At 38.4% G+C, this 18,840-nt stretch overlaps 1 long non-coding RNA gene across 1 annotated transcript; it reads right to left on the bottom strand.

The window, feature by feature from the left end:
• Window positions 1-559: 559 nt before the first annotated feature.
• On the bottom strand, window positions 560-1,230 carry LOC133794019 (uncharacterized). The gene is made up of 3 exons (XR_009875084.1): window positions 1,193-1,230; window positions 929-997; window positions 560-823 (listed from the first exon to the last, which is right to left on the bottom strand). It is a non-coding gene; the product is annotated as an uncharacterized LOC133794019 (long non-coding RNA).
• Between the last annotated feature and the right edge of the window lie 17,610 nt (window positions 1,231-18,840).

The raw sequence follows: 18,840 nt of genomic DNA on the forward strand, positions 1-18,840 counted from the left end.
AAACCAGATGGTGTATGGGAGCAGCAGTAAGAGTTCCAAATCTCCCATTAATGCGTTCCACAATCTCATGAACTTGGCTTATATGCTGAAACATATCCAGTTCAAAGATTAAATAAGCTCCAAAGCTTTTTTTTGTGCTTTCTTTCCTCTTTCCCCTCCTGGGAAAAGAACACAAACGGTGCATCCTGCACATCTGAGGTGGCTGTTAGAAATAGTCTTTCTAAATAACATGAATCATTTTGAAAGATATTAAGTATAATATTCTTGTTAAAACAGCTCCTAATACAAATATAAATGATGAGATTACTACTATTTCTATAGCCTGGAAGAGATGTCGAGAATTGGGAGCATCAATGAATTCAGATGATGCTAGCTTATGGTGACTCTGAAGGGCCCTGTAGTCTATTGGGATATTAGGAACACTAAGAATGTTCTTTATCAGCTTTTCTAACATTACAGGAAATCTTTTCCTACATTTACAGGAGAGAATTCTGCTGCAAACCAAATTGCTAACCATGGCTTAAAATCAATATATTTTCTTATGGGTCAATCCGTTCTCCCAAGCTCTATTAGTAGTGACATAGAACAAGATAAGATACACTATTAATCAGTAATGTTGTTATTCCCTCGCAATTATTTTCTTCTTCTTATCTTGATTTTAAATATTATTTACCTCTTATTTTTGGAGGACTACTAAAAATCAATGCCACAAGGAAACAATATAAAAAAATGAGAAACAACAAACTCAGTTATGTATGTCAACAAACCAAGAATTACGAACTTCATAAATTTCAGCCAGACCCTTTTTGCTCTTATTCTCATCCTGCATATCATTAAAAAAACGTTGGAAAAAATTACTTCTTCCATCATGGGAACTCAAAAGAAAGTGAAGAATCCAAATATCAATACCAAATAATAATATGCTTACCAACTCCTTTTTTTCTCTTGGTGCTTTAGAGGGTAAAGGCAGTGGCTTTTCAACATCTTCAAAATGCCCCTAGGAAAATGCCATAAGATTTTGATGAGATATAAAATTAGAAATGTTGAACAATAAGGTGATATACAATCAGGAAAGAAAACAATTAAAAAAAATTGTTGCAGAAACTTGAGTTTTATACAGGTTGACATCTTAAGGTTAAAAGAAAAAAATTATAATAAACAAAATAAAAAGCCTCAAAAGCTTTATATGAACCTTTAAGTCCAGAAAAATGGGGTGAGAAAAGGGATGAAGAATCTTTATACTCCCACAAGATTTGAGAATCAAGATTTCGATTCATGAAGAATCTGATACGCTATGAAGAATCTGGGCTTCAGGGGAGGATGGAAGGGGCACCCCGCTCGTGCACATCTGGGTTCTTCTTCTCAGGTGGCGGTCGGCGAGTATGGGTTCTTCTCTCAGGCGAGGATGGGCGCTTCTTCTTAGGCGATGGTCAGCGTCGGGGCCTCGAGGGTACTCTCGCTGAGGATGGGCGCTTCTTCTCGATGGGCGCTTCTTCTTCGACTGGTTTTCTAAGAGGGAGAGAGGGCAGACAACCAGAGTATTTTTTTATGTCTGAAAGGTTAAATGATAAAATATATATTATTATGATTTTGTTTTTACTAATAGTTAGAATTAATTTAATTTTAATTTTTGTTTTTGTAATGTTTATTTGTTTTTAAGATTTGTACCCTTTGTTAAAAATAATATGACATGTTAAAAATAAGATGACATGTAGGATATTTTTAACACATCATCACACAACTCAGCATCATTTTTATTAAAAATTAAAATAATAAGAGGGAAATATTGGCGCCAAATGCAAAAAAATTTCCCTCCAGTATATGTGTAGGGTAACACTCTTTACTTACCCATATTATTAGTAGATAATCATCATTCTAAAATATTATAATATTGGCAATATTTACCTACCAATAAATCTTACGATTAAATATTGGTGGGTAAAGGTTCCCTTTACCTACCAATATATATTGGTAGGTAAAGATCAGATTTCTTGTAGTGATCCCTTTCTACTTCCTCAGTTGTCGGTAAAAGGAAGTCTTCCATAACGTGAATCATCTCATCGTCTTCATTCTCATTAACCACCTCATCAGCAACAATTTCTTCCACCTCACCATGAAAAATCCACTTATCATAAGCTTGATGAAAACCCTTATCAAATACGTGTGCCCGAACTACATCCAAAGATTCAAATCTATTATTATTGCATCTCACACACGGACACCTAATTCTTCCATCAGAATCTTTATGTTCTGACGCCATCCTCAAAAAAGCTTGCAGACCATTTCAATATTCTTGACAACCACGATTTCTCAATGTTGTCCAAGTCTTGTCAATCGCCATCTAAAGTGTTATAAGAGTGTGAGTTTTAGTAATGTGAATAGGAATGGATAACAAAGAAGATTTGTTATCATTTTTGAAATCTTATGCAATATTATAATATCCTATGCTATTTTATGGTGTTTTATTAGATAATGTTATTTATAAACAAATTAATATTTTTTCCTAAACTAATTTATTATTTATTCATAATCTATATTCATGTAATTTATATTAAACAATGTTATTCAATAAACAAATTAAATTAAATTATTTAATTAGATAATATTATATCAAACTTTTATTATTTAATTAATTAAATTATTAAAAATTAATTAAAAAATAAATTATTATTTATATAATTATTTATTCTTAATTTTTTAAACTTTTATTAAATATAATTATCAATTTCTATATTCATGTAATTTATAAATATTAAATATTAAATAATGTTATTCAATAAACAAATTAAATTAAATTATTTAATTAGATAATTTATATCAAACTTTTATTATTTAATTAATTAAATTATTAAAACTTAATTAAAAAATAAATTATTATTTATATAATTATTTATTCTTAATTTTTTAAACTTTTATTAAATATAATTATCAATTTCTATATTCATGTAATTTATAACTATTAAATATTAAATAATGTTATTCAATAAACAAATTAAATTAAATTATTTAATTAGATAATATTATATCAAACTTTTATTATTTAATTAGAGACCATTATCAACATTAAAAAAACTATTCCAAATAAACAGAGACTAGGAACACAAAGTCAAAATAGAAAATTGTACACATAATACAAAAATGACAGATTCATCGTTAAAAAATACTAACAAGTAACAACAATTCAGTAACAAAAAACAAAACATAAAATCTAAAATCAAAATACATCAATGACTGTAGTCCAAAATATGGATATCAACATAAATCATAAAAAAATACCTCTGACCCACCAAGCTAATAATCCGAAATTCCTAAAGCCACCAAGTGTAATCCGAAAATGACAGCCAACCAAGACCAATCACAAAAGAGTCACTACCATATATAAACAATAAAATACTGAAATGGAAAAATGAGTTGCATATATGATATAAAAATAATGGCAAGCATATAAGATATAAAAAGTTAACAATATATATAAATAAATAAAAAGATAGCAGTAGCAGCTCATAGCTATCGACATATGACCATAAAAAATTGGCAAGCATATATGATATAACAACATAAACTAATTCCCTATTGAAGTTGATTGTGTACGTTATAACTAGAACCAAATTTAAACAAATATAGCAGTACCCATTTGTGGCTGGCAGAATGATGAGACGACGAAGCCGTGTGTGGCGAAATGATGGAAACGACCAAAGAGAGAGAGAGTGGTTCGACGGGGTTCTAGACCAAAATGAAATGAGAATTGTTGTAATACAACAATAAAAATTGGTTACATATAACATAGAAAATTAAAGAAAAAAAACAAAATTAAATAACTACAATAAAAATTGGTTACTTACACTTGCTGCTTCTCTGACCAGTCTGTGTACCAAAGGGAATGATCATAAGATAAAGAAGGGAATGGTGAGAATGGCAGTCGGAGAAGACGGAGAAGTCGAAGAAGAAGAAAGGAGAACAGACGCGAAGAGGTGGTGCCAATTTGATTTGTATGCCGCCGCCATTAATATTATTAGCGGCGGATCCGCCTCTAATAAAAGGTGATTACCCGCTGCTAATACTATTAGCGGCGGATAGTCCGCCTCTAATACAGGTCATTATCCGCCGCTAATAAAATTTAAAAACTGTTCCCGGGCATTTAATTTGGAACATTAGCGGCAGAGCCTCCGCCGCTAATAGCCTTTATTCTTGTAGTGTATAGACATTATATCATTTGTGTGTTGTCAAATATTACATACCGCTTTTCGTTATATAATTCTATATAAAGTGAAGTTGTGTAGTTAACCATTTGGTACCCTATGTTTTTGTAAAGTATGGTTTTGCTATCCTGTGTTTACAGTAATGCTCATTTAGTACCTTACATTTTGAAATCGTACATATTTGGTATCTTGAATTTTAAAATCGTACATAGTTGGTACTCTAAATTCAAATTTAAATACTAAAATTTTACCAATTTAATCTAACTACTCTCAATTATATGAGTTTCAAATTCAAATTTAATTACTTAATTATATATAACTGATGACAGTTTTATCATATTGACAAAATTTTATTTATTAAATATAAGTCTAGGTTACCAAATATATATGATTTTAAAATACAATGAACCATATGAGCATTATTGAAAAAAGATGGTACCAAGACAATACTTTGTAAAAATACAGAATACAAATGACTAAATTATCTTTCTTTTATTATTTTGCCCTTTTGATATGCGATGTTCTTTATAGCTTTAAGAAAAGAATATGTTTTACATTATATAAAAATGGTTGTGCGAAAAACACATTTTTTATGGGGAACAAATTAATTCAGAAACAAGGGACCAGCCGCGGTGGCTAAATAATAGGTTATGGGGACCATTGAATTTTCTTTTCTTTTGAATTAATGACTTCAACGTGATATTCTTTCGTTGAAAGCCATGGTGGGATCCGATTTGCTTTTTGTGTTTTACCGGTTATACTTTGACTCCTTTTCATCGGTGTATTATTATGTACAAAATTCAAGACTAAGCAACACCCAAAAAATTAATTAAAAGAATTATTATTAGTGAAAACTGAACAAATGGATGGTAAAATGATGTTTTGAAAATAAGATGTGGAAAGGCATAATAGTAAATTTGGACTGTAAGTGAGGAAAATATAAAGTATAAACATAGTAAAACATGTACCTAGTAATATTATTGGTTGCGTATAAAAATTGATTGGTGACGAAGGAAGTAAGACGTGGTCTTATAAGTAATATTCCTACATATAAAATATGCGAGCCACTCTAATTAACAAAAACACAATCCGTACGTTGTATCAAAAAAATTATAATAATTATGATATTGTTAAAAAATAAATAAAGTATAAGTTATATAGGATTATAATATTTTGGACTATATATTTTATCTCATTACATGTTTGAACCCTGTGTTTTGATCAATTATTTTTTGGACCTTGTGTTTTGTAAAATTATTCAAATAGACTTTTAAACCCGATTTTAATCAAAGTTTTTTGAACTAAAATCACAAATAATTCACTAAACTAACAACTGAGAACAAAAGCGCAATTATTCTGTCTGATAACTGTGTTGTTATATTCAACTTTTTGTTTATCAAAATTGAGTTTAGAGGTTTATTTGAACTATTTTACAAAATATAAGGTCTAAAAAGTAATTTGTTAAAATATAGAGTCCAAACAAGTAATTAAACAAAATACTAGATCTAAAATAATATTATCTCTAGTTATATTGGTTTTACTACATAGTACATAGCATGCGAGATGATTAACAACCTTTCTTCTCTTTCTCATTCAAATCTTGCTTCTTAACCGCTTGCTTTCCAAATTATTTCTTTCACAAATAAAAGAGAATGTATGCGCTTCTTTGTTAATGGGGTCAATAGCAACAATAAAAAATAATTGTGACAGTTATAAGCTGTCGGCATTGGTCTCTATGCCTATAGTTTTTAACTGTTGGCTTAGAATCTCGCTAAACAATTACGAAAATCAACTCTATTGACTGTCGTGGGTTGAGTAACAGAAAAGCCCAATTTTGTTGTAGTGATTTTAATACACACATTAGTGTATCGACCCAGGAGAGTGTGTATGTTATTGTGAAATGTAATAAGAAACTCGTAAAGCTTTCTCTTGCTTTGAGGTTGGCGTGAGCAAAAATTAAGGAGTGAAAGGCTGAATTTCCTTTTTCTATTTTTGACAGAAAAAACACTAGCCTAGGTTTTGTCACATAAAGGGCGCCCAACATGTGTTTCAAAAACACATAAGTTTTAATTCATCTTTTTAATGATACTACTTTTATTTAAACCTTATAAATAACATGTATAATTAATGGATTTTCTCTAAATTAATTTATACAAAATATCAATATATTTTATTTTCCTATTTTATTATTTCATATATAATAATAAAAAACAAAATTATTATTTCTTAAATAATTATTTGAAATAATAGTTTATTATTTCTTAGCTTGAAATAATACTCTCATTATTTCTTTTATTCACCAAATACTTTATTAGTGCTATTAAGCTAACTCAAGGACAAATGAATTCGTAGTTCTAAACTCCAATAAATTAATCATCTCGTTGACTCTTGGCATAATAAATTAATTTATGAACTATGAGATTCGTCCACTAAAAATTCATAGTTGCACTCTTAGATCATACAGTCTTATATTATTAAAAGTTGTAACTCGTATAGTTGCTCATTATTCATAATTGTAAGTCATTGCATGAGTTATACCCTTTACTAATTATTCATAATTAGAGCTAGGTCAATGTCCATTAACCTCTCTAATTATATATTCATCAGTCAGTGTCCTTGTTACTTTAATGAACATTTTTGTAACTCGTTTACTCGTAATATTTCTATTCTCAATAGAAATTGAGCGCTCTATGTTCAAGTACCACTTCAATACTGAGATGGATAATGAATCTACTTTTATTCAAGGAAGGAATGGATTCAATATATGTGAAGCTTGTTCCTAACTACCTGCATTCCCATGAGTCCAAGATATCAGGAATTATGTCTGTGTTTTCTTTCATAAATTATACCTGATAAGTTAAAAGCCATAGGACTACAAATAGATGTCCATTACTCACTTCAAGATAAAGATCAAGTCTCAAATGAACAATCTCTTACAAGATTATTAGAAGTTATTTCTTTCATCATGGCCATGTCTTGTACAATCTATATGTACACATCACCACTATCTCCATGTGTCAACTACATGTAACAACTCGGATAGATTCTCCTGTCTAAGACAGAAGATAGTCCGTGCTCATAATCTTAATTAAAATAAAGCTTCCACTGTAACGACCCAAATTTACTAATAAAGCTTAAGGGCCTTGATTAGTGTGTCGAGAGGGCATAATTGGAATATATGTGATTTAATGATTAAAAGTATGTTGTATGACTATTTGAATATCTGAGATGCATGTCTATGTGTATTAGTATGCATGTAGGCCCTGATTAGGCTAGAAAGGGCATAATTGTGAATTTGGCCCGCTGAGGGCATAACTATATATATATATGTGATAAGTTGTCGAGACCACATTATTATGTGGATATATCTGTGATCTGTGATTCGAGACAATCCTAGTGAGCGGGTTAGCAAACAAATCACGGCGGGGATTTATACCCGACCCGGGGTGAGCCTGGTGTATAAATGGGAATTTAGAGAATATATTGAGGTCACTTTTGACATTGAGGAATATAATTGGTGATTAATTAGGTATCGGGAAGTAAGCAGAAAATAACAGAGACACTCGAGGAATTAGCGGGAATTGGTTGAAATGACCAAAATGCCCCTAGGTGGATTAAAAGATTTAGAATTAAAGGGGAGGGTATTGTGGTCATTTGGCTTATAAAGGATAGGTATAACTCAGGTTTTATGCCTTAGTGGGAAGTGTAGAAAGGGCTAGAAATTCTGAAGGAAAGAAAGGAATGAAAAGAAAGAAAAAGAAGGGAAAGAAAAGAGAAAGGAAAACAGGGTATTTTCCAAGGTCGATTTGGCATTCCCCCATCAGTTCTTGAGGTCTTTTGGAGCAGAAACTCAGGAAGAGTTTGGGCAAGAGCTAGAGGCTAGTATCCCTGTTCTAGCTTGAGGAATTGGCAGGGCAATTCACTCAGTTGAGGTAAGACTTTGAAGTTTTCTTCAGATTCTGGTTTTGGTGTTGAACTATGATGTTTTGGTGGGAATTCTAAGGAATTCAAGCTAAGGTTTTGAGGAGGAGTAAGCCAAGGAGGTGTATAGGGTAACTTAAGGTCGAATCCCCATTGAAGGTATGAAATTCTAGCTCTAAATTATGAGGTTTTGGTTGTTTTGCTGAAGTTTATAAGTTTGAGGTTCAACCATGGTGAATGTTGAGATTGGGAGTGCATGTGTTAAAATTTTATGTGGTTGGGATGCTTAGGATGATTTATGCATGTTAGTAAGCTTGATTCTAAGTTTGTTTGAAGTTTGGAGAAGTTTTGGTAAGGTTTGGCTCGGGGAAAATCAAAGATGGGAAAAACAGCATTTGTTGTTCTGTGACTAGCGCTACAGCGCTAGCCTTTGGGCGCTAGGCCAAGTGCCTTGGGATGATTTTGGGCTTTGTTTGTAGCACTTTAGTGCCCTCCTTAGAGCATTGTAGCGCTACCCTGTTTCCAGAAAAGGGGTTTTTGAGTTATTTTCAAGGGTTTTTGCCTAGGGGCTCGGGATTGGTTCCGAGGTTAGGTTTTGGACTTGAGGTTTGGTGATGATTCTGACCTATGGTTATGACTAGGTGTGCACTAGGGCTCAAGAGGGATCGTGCTCAAGGATCAAAGTGAACGAAGCTAGCGAATTTAAAGGTAAGAAAACTGCACCCGGTTATGTGTTTGTGATGAGACTAAGTGCTCCCCATATCTGTATTATGTCAAAGATGGTATTATGCCATGGGACATGTGATAAACGGCCTAAGGGTGCTGTATACAACATTTGCACACAGGGCGCGGCTTGGCCACTGATAGCCGAGGACAGCTTAATATTCACTGACCTCGGTTTAAGCGGGCCGAAGTCACTGGGATAAACAGAGGGTGCGGCCTAAGGGCGCTAACCCTAGTTATCATATGTGGATTGATTATTGATATGAATTGATATACTTGGTATGATGAACACTTGATTGTCATGAATGCTTAAACTGAAAGTACATGCTTATGCGATATGAGATATTTGACTTTCTATTGATTGATTATGCTCTGTTATTGTGTTTTCTTGCTGGGCCTTGGCTCACGGGTACTACGTGGTGTAGGTAAAGGCAAAGGCAAGTTGGACCAACCTTGAGATGGAGAGCAGCAGGGCTGAATGTACATAGCCAGCTGTTTAGCCGCCATGGCCGAGGAGTGGATCAGGACAAGGAATGCTTAAAGTCTGTTTTTCCTTAGAGTGGCTAGTATTTAAATATTGAATCTTTGTAAATGGTTTTAATCTTATTATTTTTGGGATCTCGTGTAAACAGAAAATGTTATTTATAAGAAATGCGACTTTTGAGACCAAAATCTTTTAACCCTAGTTCCATTATAGTTTCAGTAACACGTTTTCAATTACATGACTTGATTAGCAAGTCTAGCACTTTTACAAACACACAGTGTAACGATCTTGGCTATCCAGGGCGTTACAACTTAGTATCAGAGCTTACTAGGTTTACAGGTTCTTGAAGACTAGCTGGATATGTACATTCACCGCGAAAGACAAGCTCGACTCAGGGTTTGGTAATTGTGTATACGTGACTATTTGCTTAAATGATTTGAATGAGATATGATTGTTGATATTTGTTTGATTAATAAGGAGCATGAGATACTGATAGGGCCTGGCCCTTGACTATTTCATGATGATATTAAGGCGTGCTTATCAGCATTTCTATGCATGTGAATGAATATATAGATGAATATTTGGATAAATTGCTATGAAATTGATTGCTTGTGAGTGATTGGAGTTCCAATGATGGATCATGAAAGGATTATTACCCTATCATCATAGTCTGATTGCTGAGTCGTTGATTGTAGATTGACTTGGATAATTATGTATCCAAGAAAATCTACGCGACTAGCCGGCAGGTCTGAGACTAGAGATGATGATTAGGGCTAGACCCCTCCGCCAGTCCCTGAGAATTGGCAGCAGCTTATGGTAGATATGCAAGCTCAGCTACAGAGCCAAGACAAACAGATCTAAATTATGCGGCAGCAGGCTCCATTTGGGAGTGTTGCCCCCATTGTGCCACCTACAGTGGTACCTGTTGTGCAGCCAGTTGAGGTTGGGAACAAGTGGGAACCGTTGTATGAGCGGTTCAGAAAGCAATAACCCCCGATCTTTGAGGGAGGACCTGATCCACTGAAGGATGAACAGTGGATGACCATGATTACTGCCATTATTGATTTTATGAGGGTAGAGGGACATGACAGAGTGGCCTGTGCCACATATATGCTGAGAGAGGATGCCCGAATCTAGTGGGAGGTGGCATCACAGACCAGGGATGTTACCGCTTTGACTTGGGAAGAATTCAAGGACTTATTCAGTCAGAAGTATTATAATGTTGCTGTAATGCCCTACTTCCTTAGAGTCGTTACTAAGTGAATTTAAAAACGTGCATTCAACTCGCTAATCGAGGTTTTAGGTCAAATAGTGTAATTAAGCCATAAACAGAGGAAAAACTTTAGAAAAAATTCCATTTCATTGAAAATCATAAAAGTTTAACACTTGGGATCCCAAAATACAGTTTAGAAATATTTACAACATATAAACTGAACCAAGTCGACTAAACGACAAAATCTAGGTTTTTTTACAAACGTCTCCCAAAATCCACTGGTTGTGGCAGCCAGGCCGGCCAAACATGTACACGCCGCTTCATGCCTGCTACACTCAAGGTTGGTTGGTTGGCTGGCTTTCTCCTTGCCCTTACCTGCACCACAAAGCATCTTTGAGCCGAAGCTCAGCAAGAAAACCCACAAACAGATAACAGATGCAAAACATACACCAAGTATACAAACTGGCCATCAATAGGCTAACACATACGGCCTAGCCGTCCCAGGCGCTTTACCAGGCCCTGGGTTTGCGGTCCACACCGTGAGGATATCCTAGGTATCCTTTAGGGACTCACCCTGGCAACTCGCACTCCACGTGCTCAACGCTGCTCCCGGCCCCTTGCCGTACTCGGCCTTGCACTCAACATGCCTAACGCCGTTCCCGGCCCTTTTCTGTTCCCAACCCCTACCGACCTCGGCCTACACCGTTCCCGGCTCTTGCCGATCATTCACATAGTTACACTCATAGCATAATAAACAAGTATAGAATACTAACAAATACAATCAAAGGGGCTACGCCCTGCAATTCAAGCACATTGGACTCAGCCCTGCATACAAGCTCTATGGGAACAAGGGTTTTCTTACCTGAGTCCCGAGCTCTCCAAGCACCGATGTCCCGAGCACAGTCCTCTAACTTGAGCCTCGCCAAAATCCTAGTCGCAACACATTAAAAATATCCATCCATCAAGTTCTAATCCAATAAATAACTTTGAGCCATGACCCTAACCTCCGGGGCCTTGAATTCTATCAATCAGGGTGATAAAATCCATCCCAAGCCTTAACCATTGAGTTCCCAAGCCTAAACACCCTTAAAAACACAAGCTGGCACTAAGAGTCACGACCCTACCCACAAGCGTCGCGGCTAGCCTCGAAACAGAGGCTAGCACCACACTGACACCCACACGGGCCGCGTCACGCATGAAGCTTCTCGGCCTCCCATGGCCACGCACGCACACGGGCCGCGGCCCTCCTCTCCAAACCCATAATTCTTCACCTTTCTCCTGCATTTTCCTCAAACCAACTCACCCTATAATCAAGCTAACAGTTCCAGACAATCAACACCAATATTCTAGCCCAGTTTCAACATCAAAACCCATCAAAACCTGCTCCAAAACTCAACTAAGATACCCAAGAACAGATCAAATTCTACCCACATGCATAGCCTAGAAACACAACTGAAATTCAAGCATAATTCCCATAGTTAGAGCTTACCTTTTGCTGAGTTTAGTCTCTGGATTTGATCCTTAATCCTCAAGCTCCTAGCTCCCAAGATTTCCCGCGGAATTCCTCTAGCTTCTAGCTAACCTCTCCAAGTTTCTCCTTAAGCCTCCAAAGAAAAGAAAACCACTTCAAGAGAGAGAGAGGAGGTGAGTCGGTTTCTGAGAGTTCTATAAAATTCCAAGGTTTGTTTTATTCAACTTAAGTCTATGTGGTTACCTTAAGGCTCGGGGTACCAAAATGTCCCCGAGGGCAAAATGGTAAATTTTCCCCAATATTCCCTCTTAGACATTCTATCCTCAAATATATCTCCAAATATTTATTTTCATAACCCGATAACCCCATATAATAACTAATACCCAAATTACCCCTCGACTAACCCCGAGTCGGATTCTCAACCCCGTTGTGACTTCCTGGCTAACCGCTCCCCAGGACTGTCTCGAATCGTGCTGCACAGTCATATCACATATATATAGCATTTATCACATTTATACCCCTAATATCCAGACGGGGCCCACATGTACATTTAACTCAACTAAACATGCATCATTAACACATATTCACATAAATCCACATATTAACATATTAAATCATTTATTGCCCTCCCAGCACACTAATCAAGGCCCTAAGCCCTATTAGCAAATTCGGGTCGTTACATCAGGGCAGCGAAGGTAAATGAGTTCGTGGGGCTAGTTCAGGGCAGTATGACAGTTACAGAGTATGCCCTGAAGTTTGACAGACTTGCGAAATTAGCACCATATCTTGTGCCTACTGATGCAGCTAGGCAGGACAGATTTATTAGAGAGCTTAATGCTATGATTGCCCGAGATGTGAGAATTACAACAGTACCTAGAGGGACAACTTATGCCCAGGCTATAGAGAAGGCTCTTACCACTGAGGAAGCGGAGAATAAGATATTGAGAGAGAGTGCAGTGAGACAGGAGGGTCGCAGGGCGGTGCCTCCATATGCTGGTTCTGGTAGGGGCAGAGGCCCCAGTGATTTAAAGAGGAAGGCCCCTGATGCTTCGATCGCTCCTGGTCCTGATAGGAGAGGTCAGGGTACTCAGGGTGGTCATCAAGGAGGCGGTGATACATGGAGGACTTATCCTGGGTGCACAAGGTGCAAAAGACGTCATCCGGGCGAGTGTCGGGCTAAGGCCTGTTATGTGTGTGGGGTGGTGGGACACCTCAAGAAAGATTGCCCGACAGTGAAGAAGGGAGATGCGGGGAAGGTGGACAGCTTGACTCCAGCTCGAGTGTTCACCCTGACGCAGGCGGAGGCCGAGGCTAGTCCCTCGGTAGTGACAAGTCAGCTTTCTAGTGCTGGCACTCCTTTTACTGTATTGATCGACTCCGGTGCTACACACTCATTTGTTTCTAGTAAGGTGATTGATAGACTATGTAGACCTAGTGAGTATTGTGTTTCAGGGTTTGGGACTATTTTGGCTACAGGGGAACTGGTAGTGTCTAGGAGGTGGATTAGAGCACTGTCAGTGATAGTTGATGGTAGGGAGTTATCATTTGACTTGATTTAGTTGAATATGGAGGACTTTGATATGATTCTAGGTATGGATTGGCTGGTTAGATATGGAGCTACCATTGACTGCAGGAAGAAGATGGTGACTTTTGAGCCAGAGGGCGAGGATCCCTTTTTTTTTTTTTTGGGAGCGGTGCATGGACCCCGCGTACCCAGGATATCGGTGTTGAGAGCCAGAGACTTGTTACAGGGTGGATGCATAGGCTTTCTGGCTAGTGTGGTGGATACCACCAGGGTTTCACCAGTAGGACCGGAGGAGACCAGACTGGTTTGCGAGTTCTTGGATGTGTTTCCTGAGGATTTTCCTAGGTTGCCGCCGCGTAGAGAGATTCAATTTGTCATTGAGTTGGCGCCAGGGACAGAGCCAGTGTCGAGAGCACCATATAGGATGGCACTGACAGAACTAAAAGAAATGAAGATACAGTTGCAAGAGCTCCTAGATTTGGGGTTTATCAGGCCTAGTTCCTTGCCATGGGGTGCTCCAGTTTTATTTGTGAAGAAGAAGGACGAAACTTTGAGAATGTGTATAGAATACCGAGAATTGAACAAGTTGACTATCAAGAATAAGTATCCCCTACCAAGGATTGACGACTTTTTCGATCAGCTGCAGGGTAAAACAGTGTTCTCAAAGATTGATCTTTGATCTGGTTATCACCAGCTGTGGATCAAGGATGAGGATATACCGAAGACGACCTTCCAAACGAGGTACGGGCACTATGAGTTTCTGGTCATGTCGTTTGGTTTGACCAATGCCCCAGCAGCCTTTATGGATCTAATGAATAGGGTGTTCAAGGATTTTCTGGATCAATTCGTTATTGTATTCATCGACGACATCTTAGTGTATTCCAGTTCAGAGGCAGAGCATGAGCTTCATCTTCGACAGGTTCTTCAGAGGTAGAGGGAGCATCAGTTGTACGCCAAGTTTAAGAAATGTGAATTTTGGTTACCAGAAGTGACATTCCTTGGACATATCGTGGGTGTAGATGGGATTAAGGTGGATCCATCTATGGTAAAGGCGGTTAGGGATTGGCCGAGGCCAAGGAACGCCTCAGAGCTGCGGAGTTTTCTTGGTTTAGTAGGTTATTACAGACGGTTTGTAGAGGGCTTCTCAAAGATAGCGACACCGATGACAGAATTGACACAGAAGAATTTGAAGTTTATCTGGTCAAACAAGTGCGAAGACAGTTTTCAAGAATTGAAGCAACGACTTATTACAGCGCCTGTGTTGAGTCTTCCTTCGGGGGAATGAAAGTTTGTGGGTCTATTGTGATGCATCGAAGTTGGGTTTAGGCTGTGTGTTGATGCAGAATGAAGGAGTATGAACAACGGTATCCTACCCATGATTTGGAGCTAGTAGCGGTGGTATTCGCACTGAAGATTTGGCGACATTAACTGTATGGGGAAAAGTGCGAGGTATACACTGACCATAAGAGTCTGAAGTATTTCTTTACACAGAAGTTCCTTAGCATGAGACAGAGGCGTTGGCTGGAGTTGGTAAAGGAATATGATTGTGATATTCTTTACCATCCGGGGAAAGCCAATGTGGTAGCAAATGCATTGAGCCAGAGAGGCCCAGGTCAGTTATATAGTTCCATTCAGATCTCAAGGGAGTTAGATGATGAGATGGTCAGAGTGGGGATAGAGTTGGTGGTAGGCCGATTGGCCAATATTACTCTACGGTCAACCCTGCTAGAGCGGATTAGAGAAAGACAGTTGCTGGATGCTCAGTTACAAGAGGTTAGAAAGAATGTCTTAGCAGGAGTAGCTAAGGACTATTCCATTTCTGAGGTTGGTTTGCTTCAGTATCAGGGACGGATTTGTGTTCCAGCTGATGAGGGGATCAGATGAGAGATATTGGATGAGTCTCATACGACGCTATACTCACTTCATCCGAGTACCACGAAGATGTACCAAGATTTATGACGTTGTATTGGTGGCCCGGGATGAAGAAGGATGTGGTGGAGTACGTAGCCAAATGCTTAACCTGTCAGCAGGTGAAGGCTGAGCATCAGCGACCAGCAGGGTTGCTTCAGCCTTTGGGTATTCCCGAGTGGAAATGGGAGGATATTACGATGGACTTTGTGGGAGGTTTACCCAGGATGGTAGGGCTTCATGACTCGGTGTGGGTGATAGTTGACAGATACACCAAGTCAGCCCATTTTCTTCCAGTAAGATCGACATATACTGTGGATCAATATGCTGAGTTGTATGTGAGGGAGATCGTACGTCTCCATGGGGTTCCTAAGTCTATAGTGTCAGACTGGGATCCTATCTTCACTTCCCAGTTTTGGAGTGGTTTGCAGAAGACTATGGGAACTCAGTTGAAGTTCAGTACAGCCTTTCATCCTCAGACTGACGGACAGTCTGAGAGGACGATTCAGGTGTTGGAGGATATGCTCAGAGCGTGTGTGATTGACTTTGAAGGATCATGGAGTAAGTATCTCCCGTTGATTGAATTTTCACATAATAATAGTTACCAATCAACGATTGGAATGGCTCCCTATGAGTTGTTATACGGGAGGAAGTGCAGATCACCCATTCACTCGGATGAGATGGGTGAGAGGAAGTATTTAGGACCAAACATGGTTCAGAGAACAAGTGAAGCTATAGAGAAGATCCGAGCTAGGATGCTCGCCTCTCAAAGTAGACAGAAAAGCTACGCTGATCCTAAGCGTAGGGATGGGGAGTTCCAGGTTGGGGATCACGTGTTTCTTCGAGTTTCACCTTTGCGAGGGGTGAGGAGGTTTGGAAAGAAGGGCAAGCTAAGCCCTAGATTTATTGGACCTTTTGAGATCTTAGAAATGATTGGTCAGGTGGCTTACAGATTAGCCTTGCCACCATCGTTGTCTGGAGTTCATGATGTATTCCGTGTTTCTATGCTCCAAAAGTACGTCTCAGATGTAACTCATGTATTGAAGTATGAAGATTTTGAGTTACAGACAGATTTGGCTTATGAAGAGCAACCGGTTCAGATCTTGGATCGGAAAGATAAAGTATTGCGGAATAAGACAATTCATCTTGCTAAAGTGTTGTGGAGGAATAGTAAGGTCGATGAGGCGACCTGGGAGCTTGAAACAGCAATGCGGGATCAATATCCCGAGTTATTCAGGTAAATTTCGAGGAATAAATTCTCATTAGGAGGGGATAGTTGTAACGACCCAAATTTACTAATAAGTCTTAAGGGTCTTGATTTGTGTGCTGCGAGGGCATAATTAGAATATATGTGATTTAATGATTAAAAGTATGATGTATGACTATTTGAATATCTGAGATGCATGACTATGTGTATTAGTATGCATGTAGGCCCTGATTAGGCTAGAAATGGCATAATTGTGAATTTGGCCCGTTGAGGGCATAACTGTATAGATATGTGATAAGTTGTCGATACCACATTATTATGTGGATATATCTATGATCTGTGATTCGAGACGATCCTAGTGAGCGGGTTAGCAAAAAAATTACGGCGGGGATTTATACCCGACTCGGGGTGAGCCTGGTGTATAAATGGGAATTTAGAGAATATATTGAGGTCACTTTTGACATTGAGGAATATAATTGGTGATTAATTAGGTATCGGGAAGTAAGCAGAAAATAATAGAGACACTCGAGGAATTAGCGGGAATTGGGTGAAATGACCAAAATGCCCCTAGGTGGATTAAAATATTTAGAATTAAAGGGGAGGGTATTGTGGTCATTTGGCTTATAAAGGATAGGTATAACTCAGGTTTTATGCCTTAGTGGGAAGTGTAGAAAGGGCTGGAAATTCTGAAGGAAAGAAAAGAAAGAAAAAGAAGGGAAAGAAATCCAAGGTCGGTTTGGCATTCCCCCATCAGTTCTTGAGGTCTTTTGGAGTAGAAACTCAGGAAGAGTTTGGGCAAGAGCTAGAGGCTAGGATCCCTGTTCTAGCTTGAGGAATTGGTAGGGCAATTCACTCAGTTGAGGTAAGACTTTGAACTTGAGGAATTAGCAGGGCAATTCACTGGTTTTGGTGTTGAACTATGATGTCTAAGCTGAATTTGATGGGAATTCTAGGGTATTCAAGCTAAGGGTTTGAGGAGGAGTAAGCCAAGGAGGTGTAGAGGCTAACTTAAGGTCGAATCCCCATTGAAGGTATGAAATTCTAGCTCTAAATTCTGAGGTTTTGGTTGTTTTGCTGAAGTTTATGAGTTTGAGGTTCAACCATGGTGAATGTTGAGATTGGGAGTGCATGTGTTAAAATTTTATGTGGTTGGGATGCTTGGGATGAGTTAGGCGTGTTAGTAAGCTTGATTCTAAGTTTGGTTGAAGTTTAGAGATGTTTTGGTAAGGTTTGGCTCGGGGAAAATCGAAGAAGGGAAAAACAGCATTTGTTGTTCTGTGACTAGCGCTACAGTGCTAGCCTTTGGGCACTGTAGCGCTAGGCCAAGTGCCTTGGGATGATTTTGGGCTCTGTTTGTAGTGCTGTAGCACCCTCCTTAGAGCATTGTAGCGCTACCCTGTTTCCAAAAAGGGGTTTTTGAGTTATTTTCAAGGGTTTTTGCCTAGGGGTTCGGGGTTCGATTCCACCACCCCGTTTGGTGGAATTGGGACTTCCCGAGGGCTCAGGATTTGTCCCGAGGTTAGGTTTTGGACTTGAGGTTTGGTGATGATTCTGACCTATGGTTGTGACTAGGTGTGCGCTAGGGCTCAAGAGGGATCGTGCTCAAGGATCAAAGTGAACGAAGCTAGCGAATTTAAAGGTAAGAAAACTGCACTCGGTTATGTGTTTGTGATGGGACTAAGTGCTCCCCATATCTGTATTATGTCAAATATGGTATTATGCCATGGGACATGTGATAAATGGCCTAAGGGTGTCGTATACAACATTTGCGCACAGGGCGCGGCTTGGCCACTGGTAGCCGAGGATAGCTTAATATTCACTGACCTCGGTTTAAGCGGGCCGGAGTCAGTGGAATAAACAGAGGGTGCGGCCTAAGGGCGCTAACCCTAGTTATCATATGTGGATTGATTATTGATATGAATTGATATACTTGGTATGATGAACACTTGATTGTCATGAATGCTTAAACTGAAAGTACATGCTTATGCGATATGAGATATTTGACTGTCTGTTGATTGATTATGCTCTGTTATTGTGTTTTCTTGCTGGGCCTTGGCTCACGGGTACTACGTGGTGTAGGTAAAGGCAAAGGCAAGTTGGACCAACCTTGAGACGGAGAGCAGCGGGGCTGAATGTACATAGCCAGCTGTTCAGCCGCCATGGCCGAGGAGTGGATCAGGACAAGGAAT

This window comes from Humulus lupulus, chromosome 8, assembly GCF_963169125.1.
Source record: "Humulus lupulus chromosome 8, drHumLupu1.1, whole genome shotgun sequence".
NCBI lineage: Eukaryota > Viridiplantae > Streptophyta > Magnoliopsida > Rosales > Cannabaceae > Humulus > Humulus lupulus.